This window comes from Morone saxatilis, unplaced genomic scaffold, assembly GCF_004916995.1.
Source record: "Morone saxatilis isolate NCDOM2014 unplaced genomic scaffold, NCSU_SB_2.0 Contig5, whole genome shotgun sequence".
Taxonomy (NCBI): domain Eukaryota; kingdom Metazoa; phylum Chordata; class Actinopteri; family Moronidae; genus Morone; species Morone saxatilis.
The window spans coordinates 4,451,742-4,464,543 of NW_023340095.1; positions in this window are offsets into that span (position 1 = coordinate 4,451,742).

Genomic DNA, 12,802 nt, shown 5'->3' on the forward strand with positions numbered 1-12,802 from the left:
TTTGTTTGTTTGTTTTATTTATTTATTTATTTTTTTTTTTTTTACAAAACTTGCTGCAAATTGCATTTAGTAATCTAAAATTCAAGTAAATCAAACAATAACTAAATTCAACTTGCGGCAACTTTTTAAAATATAGTACCATCAGTGTTTCGGCCAATGCACTCCCGCTCCCAAGTCGTCAAACATTGCAGCTTGGTCAGTGCCCCTACGCTTGAAAACAGGAGGGTACAGTATGTAGGTACCCCTCGATCATTTTTGGACGCGTGTGTTTGTTTGAGCTCACTTTATAGTCATCTGACTTTGACAGCGGTCATGTCCGGAAATTATGCTAGAGGGTTACATACAGCATCATATTTTGAAGCGGAGGGCCATTGACCAAGCTGCAGAATTTAATGATTTAGTTTGAGCAATGTGGGGAACAACTTTACCCAGCCTAACGACTTCTTCACAGAATTACAGAATAAATTACTCAGTTTAAAACTAGACTGTGTCTTACTCAAGGATGTATTGAAAACTGGATGGGTTCTTTCTTATTTTTCAAATAACCTTGGTCATCCAGCTCATACAGTTTTTATTGCCACCCTCTTCCATGCCCATAATGCATGCAATTTAATGCATTCTTTCAGGCTCTGTCATTACTGACTGCTGGCGCATAAATACACATAGTATATTGATACAGCCCTCAAAGTCTTTAAAATACCACAAGTCCTCCAAATTCAACAAATTATGTCATCATGGTCACAATAACACTTGGTTAACGTTCAGGAACAATCATGGTCATGCTTTAATAAAAAACGTTTACCAATGGTTCAAAACAGGAAACTAACAGCGGTCTCACATGTTAAAATCTGCTATTTTTTTTACTTATCCATTGACACTATCCTCCCAGCATTTACTTCTATAATAACATTACCTGACTCTCTCCTTTGCTCTTGTCATAATTACAGAACTATAGCCGCCAGACGACTTATTAACTTGAACGTATCTGTGTCATTTTGTGGCTGAAGTGACTGATGGTCTTTTAAAGTATACTGTACTCGAGGCAAATATGAAATCTGTCAATTTACACAATCAGGGTACAAATTAAACAAGTTACTCAGATTTAATTAGATTCCTAATTTAATCAAACAATAATGATGAATGGAACCCATTTTCAGGAAAAAGAATGAGATAGTATCCAAGCACACTTGCTATGGGATAAAACCTTAAAGTAAAGGTGTGTAAATGTGTAATTTTCCGCATTTATATTTCCATCAATTTCTTAGCCCAACAACATATTATGACCTGTTTCAGCTTTGCTGCTAAATAGCTGCACAGCATAATACTATAAATGGAGGCTTGGTTTTGTCCTGCAAAAAGCACTCCACTTCATCTGGAGCAAAAAATAACAATGTGTATTACAGCTATTGTTGGTGATGCAGTCCTGAATTATTTGAAGTGGTCTTTCCTTTCAAATTGCTTCATAGTGACTTCCACAAGAAAGCATGGAGCAACTTAATGAGCGCCAACTAATCCTCAACTGAAGCTTAACTTGACCTGCTTTAATTTTACCATCTCTTCATATTGCTATTGCTACCTTCCTTCCACTGTGAATTTCCCTCCCACCCACTTACCTCCCTTCCTTCCTTCCTTCCCCTCCCAATTAGACATATTTACTTCCCAAATCCTAATCTCTAAAACATCGGCAGAGGCTTTAGCCCTGGCTCCCTTGAGGCAGCGCAGCTCCTCCCAGCCCCTCTCTATCTCTCCTGCTTCACTCTGTCTTTTGTTCTGCCTGATGAGGTCATGTTCGAACCATTTCTCTTTGGGACTATGTGTGATACAAGCCCAAACAGAGGGGAGCCAAACCTCTGTTCACACATGAGATCAAGATAGTCGGGGGCATGTTTTCACAGATTGCCCCTGGGACTACGTCTGTGTAGGTGTGTCTGCGTGTGTGAGAGTCAGAGGTACACTCACGAGACCTGATCATTAGCTTGTTATTATAATGACGATAATGATAATGGAAATGTAATAACTCTTTCATTAGATACTCTTTTGAAAACTCAATTGTGTCACGAGAAAGGAATCCTAAACATACTGTAAAGGCCTTAATTAAATAAATATGGCACAGGGTTATGTGGGATTCCATTTGGGGGATGCAGAACACCACATACTACATCTGCATAATTGCTGTTTGTTAATTTGTCCCTGTTGATTGTTTTATTTTCTTACAGTGTTGCAATTTCTTAGCCAGAGGTTTGTTATATGGGAGTTGTTTCAGGCAGCCCTGGTTTTAGACATGGAATTCTCCCAGTTGAATCATCCGTAAAAAAGATTAGCACTCTGTTGCCCAATGAAATATGAAAATCTATTTTGTGTTGTTCACCATAACACAATACAAGTCTTGATTGGTTTTAGTTGCATGGTGATGCAATGCTAGTGCATATTGATTGGGAAATTGCACTGAATTACTTCATAATAGTAATTTAACTTTGACAAAGAAATAAAGTTCAACTGATTTTAACTAGTGCTGAAAGGTGTGGTTGATTAATTAATAGTCATCCGCAATCAGCAACAAATATCAGTTACTTGTTGGAGTCATTTATTAAGCACAAACACCAACAATCTATTGGAACCAGCTCATGTGTTTTCTTCAGAGGCAACTGAATCGTCTTGTCTCATCTGCTGGTGACCTCCAGCCAGGTAAGGAACCTTTTGGGTCTTTGGTGTTTTTATGTGTGTGTGGCTTACTACTTACTTAATTACTTCTGTTTGTTGTTAGCATAAACGTAATATATTTCTTTAAACAGGTTTTCTTGGGGGTATAACCTCCACATGCTTACACACGTGATCTAATGCTGATTTTTTTTCCTGTTTGGACACTACATTAGTCACTTATACTGATACATAGGTCACAGAGACAACTGGGTCCCTGTTTGTCAGCAAACATCCTCTTCTACCAAAGAAGGCTAAGAGGAAAACGCTGTCACATCCTGAAGTCAGGCTGACTCTGACGTTGTTTGAATTCACCCGTTTATCCAAACAGCCTACAAACATTTTCTTGTACAGAACACAGATTGTAAAATCCACTAACTCTGTAAGTCTGATGATGGTGCGACGCAAATGACTTCATTTCTTTATATAAGATCGGGTAATCTAATAAACCTAACAAATCAACCAAAAAACAAATCTTATGTGTGTTTTGTGAATTTCTGACTATTTTCACCAAAGCCAGGCGCAGAAAGTGACGATGTTATCCCACATGTTAATGATTTCTGAGGAGAATTTGAGTTAATGAAGCATATTCACCTTTACTATCTGGTTCACCAGAGATGGCAGAGGCCTGTAGTCTTTGAAATAATCATTAAGGCATTATTAGACCAGAAATATCTGAATTATAGGCTATAGTAGGCTAAGTATTGGACACACCAGGATTTAAAACGATGACATTTTGATGTGAAATCACTTAATTCTAATGTAATCGCTGTAATTAGGAATTAATCTGCACAAAAGTTCTTTTTGGACTGTGGTGAAGTTTGGCAAATTTGTGCTGTTGACCGATGGCAAGCTGTCTAGACACTTGAGAGCCAGACAGTCCAAAATAGAGGATGCTATCGTAGGCATTCACTTTAATTTAAAACTGCAGTGAGGAACTTTTGTCTCCACCTCTGGTTCTAAAAGTACACAAAAAACAGAAACAGTCCACAACAGAGTGTCATACAGTCAGTGCTCAATACAAAACCTACAACTGACAATGAATGAGTCTCTGATTCTTTTCCTCTGCAGGTAGGAAAGTATTCAGAGTACCTTTGTTTGATGCCTATATGGTAATCACTGGTCTGGCCTATTAATGCTGGCAGTTCTCTTTTCAACGCGACACACTGACCAGTCTTAGACTCGTAACTTGTCCGTCTCTTCCAGCACACACCTATTAAAGCAGACTGCTCCCTTTTGTTGTGCCCTTGTCCTCCACTCCCACATCCCACAAGGCCACTCACTGGGACTCATAAACACTTGGTAACACATGTAGTTCTTGAATGAAGTGCAAAGTCACTGCCTCTGAGTAATAGGTGTTTTTTTTTCTCTCTGTGGCTGCCTATAACATTTCATCAGGTCTTTACTGTGGTTTATTTGCTGTGACTTTTTTTCTCCCAACAGAAGGAATTAGGAGAAAGGGTTTGTCATCTTTACATTCTGTCTTTAACTGAGACGCCTGTATGGGTTGCTCTTATTGTATAAAATTATTAGCAAAATGGCTTTGTTGACATTCATAGGAAGTTGTAGCATGTGATGAAGTTGTAGAATAATGTTGAGGTGTACTAATGTTTTATCCATCCATCCAACCATCCATTTTTGAGCCGTTTATCCTGGGGCGTGGTTGCGGTGGCAACAGGGTGACAGGGCAAAAGTAAATATTTAGGTATATGCTATTCAAAGAGTAATGCCAGCAGCACCAACTTCTGATTTATATTATTTTATATGTGTAACCGTGGAAACTGCAGTTTTGTGTATCAGCCTCAACACGTGTTGCTGGTTTTGTTTTGGTTTCCACTCTGGGCAAATGAAACACATCTCAACAGCTGAAGGCCTCTGCTGCAGAAAGAATGAAGGAGCGAGGTTGAGTGACTAAAGTGCTTAAGAGAAATGAGACACTAGAATCCCTCCAACCTCTTCTCACCTTGAACTGAAGATTTTGACAGATTAAAAAAAAAAAAAGGTTTAGCTGCGTTGTCTGCACGCTGACAGCATCTTCTATTAAGCTAGAGGCTTTGTCATGCGGCCCCTGCTTGTTCTGGTTTATTTTTTTGGAACTGACATTGGAGTCTTGGAAGCTGCAAAGATTAAAAATGCATGCCCCCGCCTGTCTCGTGTAAGAGCAAATGCATGTTAGCAGTGCAGCTTCATTCCACTTTAGGCGATCACCATTTTCATATCACTGACACTTACACATTAATGAGATGTTGGAAGCAATTGGGAGATGTGGATGACTGCATGGGTGTTACACCTCCCCTCAAATCCCTGATGTGGTGCTTGGCGGAGAGTTGAGACAGCGCCTGTCACGTCATTTTGAAAATCTCCCTGTTGGCGGGTGGTCCACCAGTGTGTATGGGTGAACAGAGATCTGGACTGTCATCTCTCTGCTCACACTGACTGTGAAATGATGTCTCTGCCATCCAAACCTTAGCAATACTTCAGATGAGTTAAATATTCACAAGACAGACATAAATTCATTTTTTATTTACCTACTTAATCAGGGAATTCTAAGACCACCAGAGTGCTTTATTGATGGTACAGAAGGAGAAACAGAGACAGACAGAGGAAGTTAATTCATCTCTTCATGAGTCTTGGGCGGATATCGAACTATCTGATCTCTGAGATCCGAACAGCTCGGGAGACATGTTCCAGCCAGATGTTGGAAAGGTATAATGCATTTGTCTCTCCGTATGTAATATTTACTCCTCCCAACTGAAACTACATCAGTAAACAGTCTGCCGTCTAATTACACTTAGCCGTCATTCTCCCTGTCTCATTAAAGCGATTCCAACGCACAGTTCAACACATATGATCATACAGAAGCTGTTGTAGCATTTATCTGAATTCGCTCAGTGCTTGGGTAAGGGAGTGGTGCAACTATAAGAGCTTGTGAAAAAGACAAAAACAAAATAGTTTAAAAACTTTTGTCTCCCTTGTAGGGGTGTAACAATACACTCAACTCACGATTCGATACAATTGACAATACTGGGTTCAATATGAGATTGAGGACAAATCATAACTGAAGACGATTCCTGTATTACTCAAAAATAACTTCCTCTTATAGTTTCTTTGTCAAATGAAAGTATCCTTTTTTACTGAGGTAGGGTAACGTGCAAAACAATGCATATTTCATCTTCTCTGTGAAACTAAAACTGAAAATATAACCTTGTCAACTACGGAAACGGCCTCATATCTCTCTTACCATGTCTCATCGGTTATCTTCTTACCTTTTTCATTTTCTGACTTCGGGAAGCCAAAAAGCTGCCACACCTCCGATTTTAAACAGGATGGTACGTCCTCATCTTCACCTTTGGCCACTATGTCTTTGCACCTTGATACAGCTACTGACACGAGTGATGTAGGATGGCAAAAAAGCAAAGTCAAAAGTATATAGCGTCCTCTGCTGTTTGGAAAGAGTATCACGATTCATTTTCATCTCACTGATTTGAATCCTCACATATTTGAATTGCAATCTAACTGTCTTGCGATGTATTGTTACATCCCTTCTCAGTTGTAGTTTATAGTTCATCCATGTTATTATGAGCTAGCTAATGCTAGCTAAACTGTTATTATTTTAATTAAGTTCAGAAGTTCTTCTTATTCTGGCATTTTTTACAGTTACCAAACAGCTTCATGTGCATCACCACCATTGTCTGGACTGGTGGGCTCATTATGATATGCATGTAGAATGGATATACCAAGAGACTGCAGTCAAGCCAATGAAGGCGCAAATATGCAGTAAATAAAAATGTCTTAAATCTCATCTGGATTGGATCCAGATACAAGACACTTAAAATGAAGGCGCCGAGAGAGAAGGCTGAAAGAGGCTGGGTCAAGGATTGTTTTATAATATTACATTAAAGGGTGCAAAAAAAACTACATTTAGACATGAGGACTGAGCTACACATTGAAGGAGCTGAGAAAGAAACTTAAGCTTGGTATTCTAAAGCAGGGGAGGGTTGGGGTATTTGTCAGGTTGGCACTTCAGTGCAGACAGCACATATCTCCATGTCAGCAGTGGCAGTGTTTGTTTTGGATACTCTCCGTATTAAATAGGCATGTCCAGCAGCCAGCTTTTCTTGACAATTAGTGACATGTAAGAATTTTCTTTGGCACCACGTCAGCTGGTTTTGTTTTTGTAGCCTCGAACAAGAAAGCAGACTGATTTTTTTTTTCAATCACAAAAAAGATGGGATGGTGTGATAACAGTGTGGAAAGCAGAACAAAGTTTCATCCTTTGTGTGAGCTAATCCTTACACCAGCACAGTTGCTCCGTCTCACTGCTACATCAGTCGTAACTCAACACACCCAATAAAAAAGGGCTCTGCTAATGTTTAAAGGCGCTGTCTGGAGACAATGGTAATATAATACCAGCAGTAACATGGACGCTGGCATTGCTGGCAGCGGTGCCAGCACGGATAAACTGCCTCATAACCACTGGGAAGAGCCATTCAAGTCAAGGACTGGCACAAGGATGTTGCTTTTGACCATAGGGCGGAGGGTGGAAACCATGCAGGAATTTAAGTCAGTAAACTGGCAAGATGGACAGCGGTATACTATTTAATGGCAGTGCCCCTGAGGAATCCAAGGGTGATGGTCAAGAAAAGAATGCAGAGATTGTGCCAAGGAGCCTCGGTGGCGGCGAGGTTTCCACACCGCAAAGCTCGCAAGGCATGTACACATATATGCCTCTTGGGGGTGAGCGTGACCTCTTATCCCTTTGCTTGATCACATATTAAATGCCCCTCTGAAGTCAAAGGTCAACATGTCCATCAAGAGGTGCTGTAAACATTAATGACTCTGTCAGTTTCTGGGATTATGATTACACCAGCAGTGTAATAGTATCACATTGTGCATCGAAGACTTTCACATATTCTCTTCTCCTACCACACACACACACACACACACACACACACCACACACACACACACAGGCACCCTGTTATAAGTGGTTTTTATGTTTTTATTACAGTGTGTACCTCCAAGTAACACTGAAAACACACACAGCAAAATATCATCCAGGGATGAAGGATTCACTCTTAAAGTGTCTATAACCAATATTTCTATATGGCTCGCCCGTAGTGCTAAACCTACATCTGACCTCTGCTTTATAGAGCTGTATTGCTCATTGGTTAGCTTTTACTTAACCACTTCACTCTCTCTCAATACTCTCTTATCATTGTATGCAGCTGTTTTCTGTTAAAAAGCTCTAAAAACACANNAGCATCTATCTATCTATCCATCTATCCATCTATCCATCTATCATCTATCCATCTATCCATCCATCCATCCATCTTTGACTTACATAGTAAAGTAGTTAGCAGCTAAAGACCCATGTATTTCCCTCCGGAGTTGGTAGACATCAAAAACAGAGCTGAAAGAGAAACACGACGGTTGCTAACAACTTTAACATATCAACTTAAAAAGTGATGATATGTCAATGTTCTGGTTTCACAACTTGTTTCTGCTGCCCCCATGAGGCAAAGAAAAAACCCAGTTATTGCCAGAAATGCTAGGGTTTTTGTCAGAATAAATGATTTATTTCTTTATAAAATAATTTATCAGATTTATTTTGGATTTTGTTCTTCATGTAAGATTATGTGGCACATTTTGGTATTATTCATAGAGAAAACCAATCCTCTGCTGCCATCTAAACAGAAGAGTTTGGTGATGATGATTCATTCAGATCAGTTCAGGTCATTCAGATTAGTTCAGGTGAAAAACAGAAGAACAAAGTGGCTTCTGGCTGTGGAACTCCCCTCTGTTTCTTTAACCAACAACTCAGTGAATGACTATGATTCTTTAAACCAGAACTGAAAGTAATGCTTTGAAGTGATTCATAATTTTGGAGACGCTCTTACACGATATAATGTATTCGAAAAATCCCAGATCCCCAAAGGTGTTTTTCCTGGGGAAATGGAGTCGATTTTGGCAAAAAAGTACCTGGGAAAACAGAGAGCTCATTTCCCAGTATTCAACTCTAAGCGTCACCCAGCGGATGATTGCGTCATGTAGCCAAGGTCCCCTTGTCAGTATGGATAGAGTGCTGATATCAACATAAACCTATAAGCAGCACATCCCTGACTACAACAGACATTTAAAGAAAGCTCAGGAGTCTGTTAGTATCTATTTTATCTCCTGTCATCCTTGTGAGATTATGTGCCGTAGGTCAGCAGATCTGAGCCTGATCTCAGCTGGACCTGAGTCATAAGGAACAGGAATAATATGGTTGTTCTGTCATCCTGTCTCCCCAGAGACCTATTCACAAAATACGTCACAGGATGGGCTGAGTGAGCGTATCTAAACACACCTCTGCTAACACAGGACATCCCTGGGTGACCTTCGAGTGTTATCAAAATAAGTTAAATGATGAGTTGTTATATCACACGGAAACAGTGTAATTGCTGGATGATATCATCTGAGCATTTGAGGATCCTGCTGATTTTGCTTTCTTAACCCTGTGATGGCCAAATGATAATAAGAATTAAGTCCAGGTCCTGTGTGTAGGATTTAGTGGCATCTAGCCGTCTGTCTACTATTTCTGTTCATAGATCCTCCTAAATGTTACACCATTAATACAAAATATTTCCTCACTTACTGTGTAAGGAACTAATAAACTGTTGAAACTGCAGCTATATTGTGCATACAGTATATTTCCCTTTTTCAAAAAAAGCGACATAGCAGAGCGGCAACCATCAGTATCCACACAGGAGGCATTCAGGTACAGTATTGAGTGAACAAATTACATTATCGACATTGTCAGGCAGAACCAAAAGGGTGACCACTTTTATAAGTGGGTTGTCACAATACAATACAATTTCAATTTCTTTTTCTTTGGCAGTTGCAATTTTGACCAAATAAGTGAAGAAGTCAAAACAAATGCCATGGACAAAGTGTACACACTGATTGCTTTGCAGAAATGTATTTTTCTGTTCAATTTAAACCCAGTTCCTAGCTAACCTAGTCTAGCAAGGGCAGTCCACTCACTTTTGGTTGTAATATAAGCAGCCGAATTACTAGTAGCAGAGGAGCAGATTACATCTTAAAGTTACCATTTTGTTTTGGCACTCATCTAGCTCCCTCTAACACTGTGGCCTTAACTTGCAGTTGCAAAATGGCATATTGCATTACTAAACATCCCCAAAAGGTATAATTACAAGATAATTATATTGCATTACATCAAGACCAACCCTGTGTGTAATTGAAGTCGAACCAGAATACGAACAGCTAAACAAGCTTTCCAATCCTTATCACAACAGTAATCCTCTAATTAGATTTACTGTAACCCAATACTCTGAGGTATTTTCTTTTCATCTGTTACAGTGGTGCACAACCTTTGCATGGCCCTCACCCCTCCACCCCTTCGCGCACACACATATACACATACGCACACCTTTCTGCTCATGTAAGACTCCTGCACCTCAGTTCACAAGGTTAGAGTAACAAACTTTTAATAATGCAAACATCCGCGCAATCACTTCCTGCTCCTGTCCTATGACTAAATTAACTGGAGATTTGGCTTTGTGATTTCAACAGTTTCCCAGTGTGGGCGGCAAAAGGACACCCCTATCAAAATTATGCACAGTTTCCTTCACGAAAGAAAGCTCTTGATACTTATTTGGGCCAAATGCACTGTATCTGGTTTTGCTTTTTAAATTAAAATACAATGTGCAACAGAACAAGAAAGTAATTGAATCATGGTTCAACTAGGACTCCTACTGTGGATAGGTCTACTTATGCAATAAATTGAGCATCTGTATTGTACATGAAAATGCACTATGAAACCCCTATCCCTTTTAGATACAGATGGTGTGACTAACTGCAAGAATCAGAGCAGTGCATTACAGAGGTACACTGCCAGATTCTCATCAAAACAAGATGTTTAATTGTTAGTGGGGGGCAAAATCCTAGATATATTGTTCTGAACTCCTGTTAACCAAGGTTACTGAGGTTTTTACTGCAAAATGGAGGCTTTAAAACTTTCAAATGACATGCAGCTGATAACCCTCAAGTTAAATAAATTTGAATTGCAAATATTTTAGAGAAGCACTGACATGAATTTTGTAAGATTTCAAGTCAATTTTATGTATTTAGCCAAAAGCATCAAAATTTTGCCTAAAATGGTTTTAGAATTATTTGACACTCAATGTATAAAGACATAAACTAGATGTTAAAGTAGACTACAGCAGTGTTTCCCATACATTCATTTATTTGCAGCATCCCGCCACAATATCAATATTGATCACCACATATTGATTGTGACAAAAAGTCAAGAGCTTGACCTGCAGGAGCAACAACAGCTCAAACAGAGGAAGAGAATATTGGAGAGGCCGAGACAGTAAGAGAAATGATGGGTGAATGGGGATGGTAGAAGAAGAAAGGTTTTGGCCTAGGAACACCAGCTTCCCTTCGGACCCCGAGTTTGGCGGCTTCGCTTGAGATGACTTCACATAACGCACCTGAATACACAGATTTACACACAAGCCTGAACGGAGCTTCTGAGCCGGAATATTCGACACACTGCCTACTGACATCACTACAGCTGGTGTGAATTTAGCAGAACTCCTCTCGGTACCCCCCCCCCCCCCCATCAACACACAAAACAATTCTAACACACCATCTCCCAAGTAATGGGTCCGCACCTTTTCCTCCAACACTGCTTTTTCCACTTTCTTTTTTTTTGGATCGCTTTCGAAAGCTTGAAGGATTAGCAACGGGCTCCCAGCCAAGCTTAGCGTGGAGGCTGATCTACTGCTGATCTGGCCTCGATGGTACGGGAAAAATATGTGATTTCAACGGGAGATCATTTCGCTCCCAATAATTTAAACAACGCACTTCCACTGCGCTGAAGGCGCAAAAAAGGCTGGGTGTGTTACATCTTTAACTTTTATAGCTCTCGTGCAATTGCCAAAATCAAAATCAGCCCCTAATTTGCTAAACCCAGAGGATTAAACTGGAAATGCCACTGTCCAAACTTTCTGCTATTTTGCAAAAGGGTCACCAAAAAAAAATCATTCATCAGCCACTAAAAATTCAAATCCTTTTCCATGTTTTCTGCTTGCTTTTATACAGCCTCCTCACGTTATCACTACCCTTGGCGGGGCTGTAAAATACTGAAATCGCTCCACCAAAAAAATATGGCAAGGGCAACATGAGCCTCGTTTTTATAAACAAACTTGTATTTTCCCTCCCTCTGTCAGACGTTTTCCACTGCCAGGATGCGATGCGTTATTAAATGAGAGCTTCCAAGGCCCCGTCCAGCTACTTTTTTAAGGTTGGGAGACAGGGCTTGTTATTGCCGCTGGAGCTAGCCCCAAGGCCCCTTTGGGGCTGGCTGCGATATTTCCAACTAGACCTGCACTTTCCAGACTTTTAATGGCGCTCTGAAAAATAACTGTCTACCTAGCCCCTCCCAATGCTCCCCCCGGAATCACAAAGTGCCAGCCATCCATAAATGAATGTCGGTAACTGGCTTATAAAACACTGTCATCTCACCAATATTAGGTGAAACCCAAATTCAGCAATCTACGTCAGGAGTATCAAAATCAAAAAAAACCACAGCTGGGCCAAAATTTAAAACCCTGCAAACAAAGCCGCGGCCAATGAATTGAACAAATGCAAACCTTGTTAATTATGCCCGCAACGAATTTTCCTTTAACATTGAATTATGCGAAACAAAGCAACTCTTATTATATTTATATAAATTGAATAGTGCGAGACATGCAAAAACTTTCAAATTCAAATAAAAAACACATTCAATGGCATTTAGAAAAAAATTTTAAAACAATTTTTCCATTCGCGCCTTCCGAATAAATATCAATAAATTTTTTCATGGGGATAATTTTAAAATAAATAATACCATTCAACCATGCCTTCGATGCAGAAAAGTGCATACAGAAAACGTTATATATGTTCCGTTTGTACTACTGTCCTACTCTGATTGCCAACGATGGCCTTTGAGTCATGTTCCAGGTCCTTGTATTTGTCATGGTGTTTTCGTTTCATAGGTGGTGTCTAATGTTGTACTCCTTTGTACGGCCGCGTTGACCCCAACAACAAGACAAACG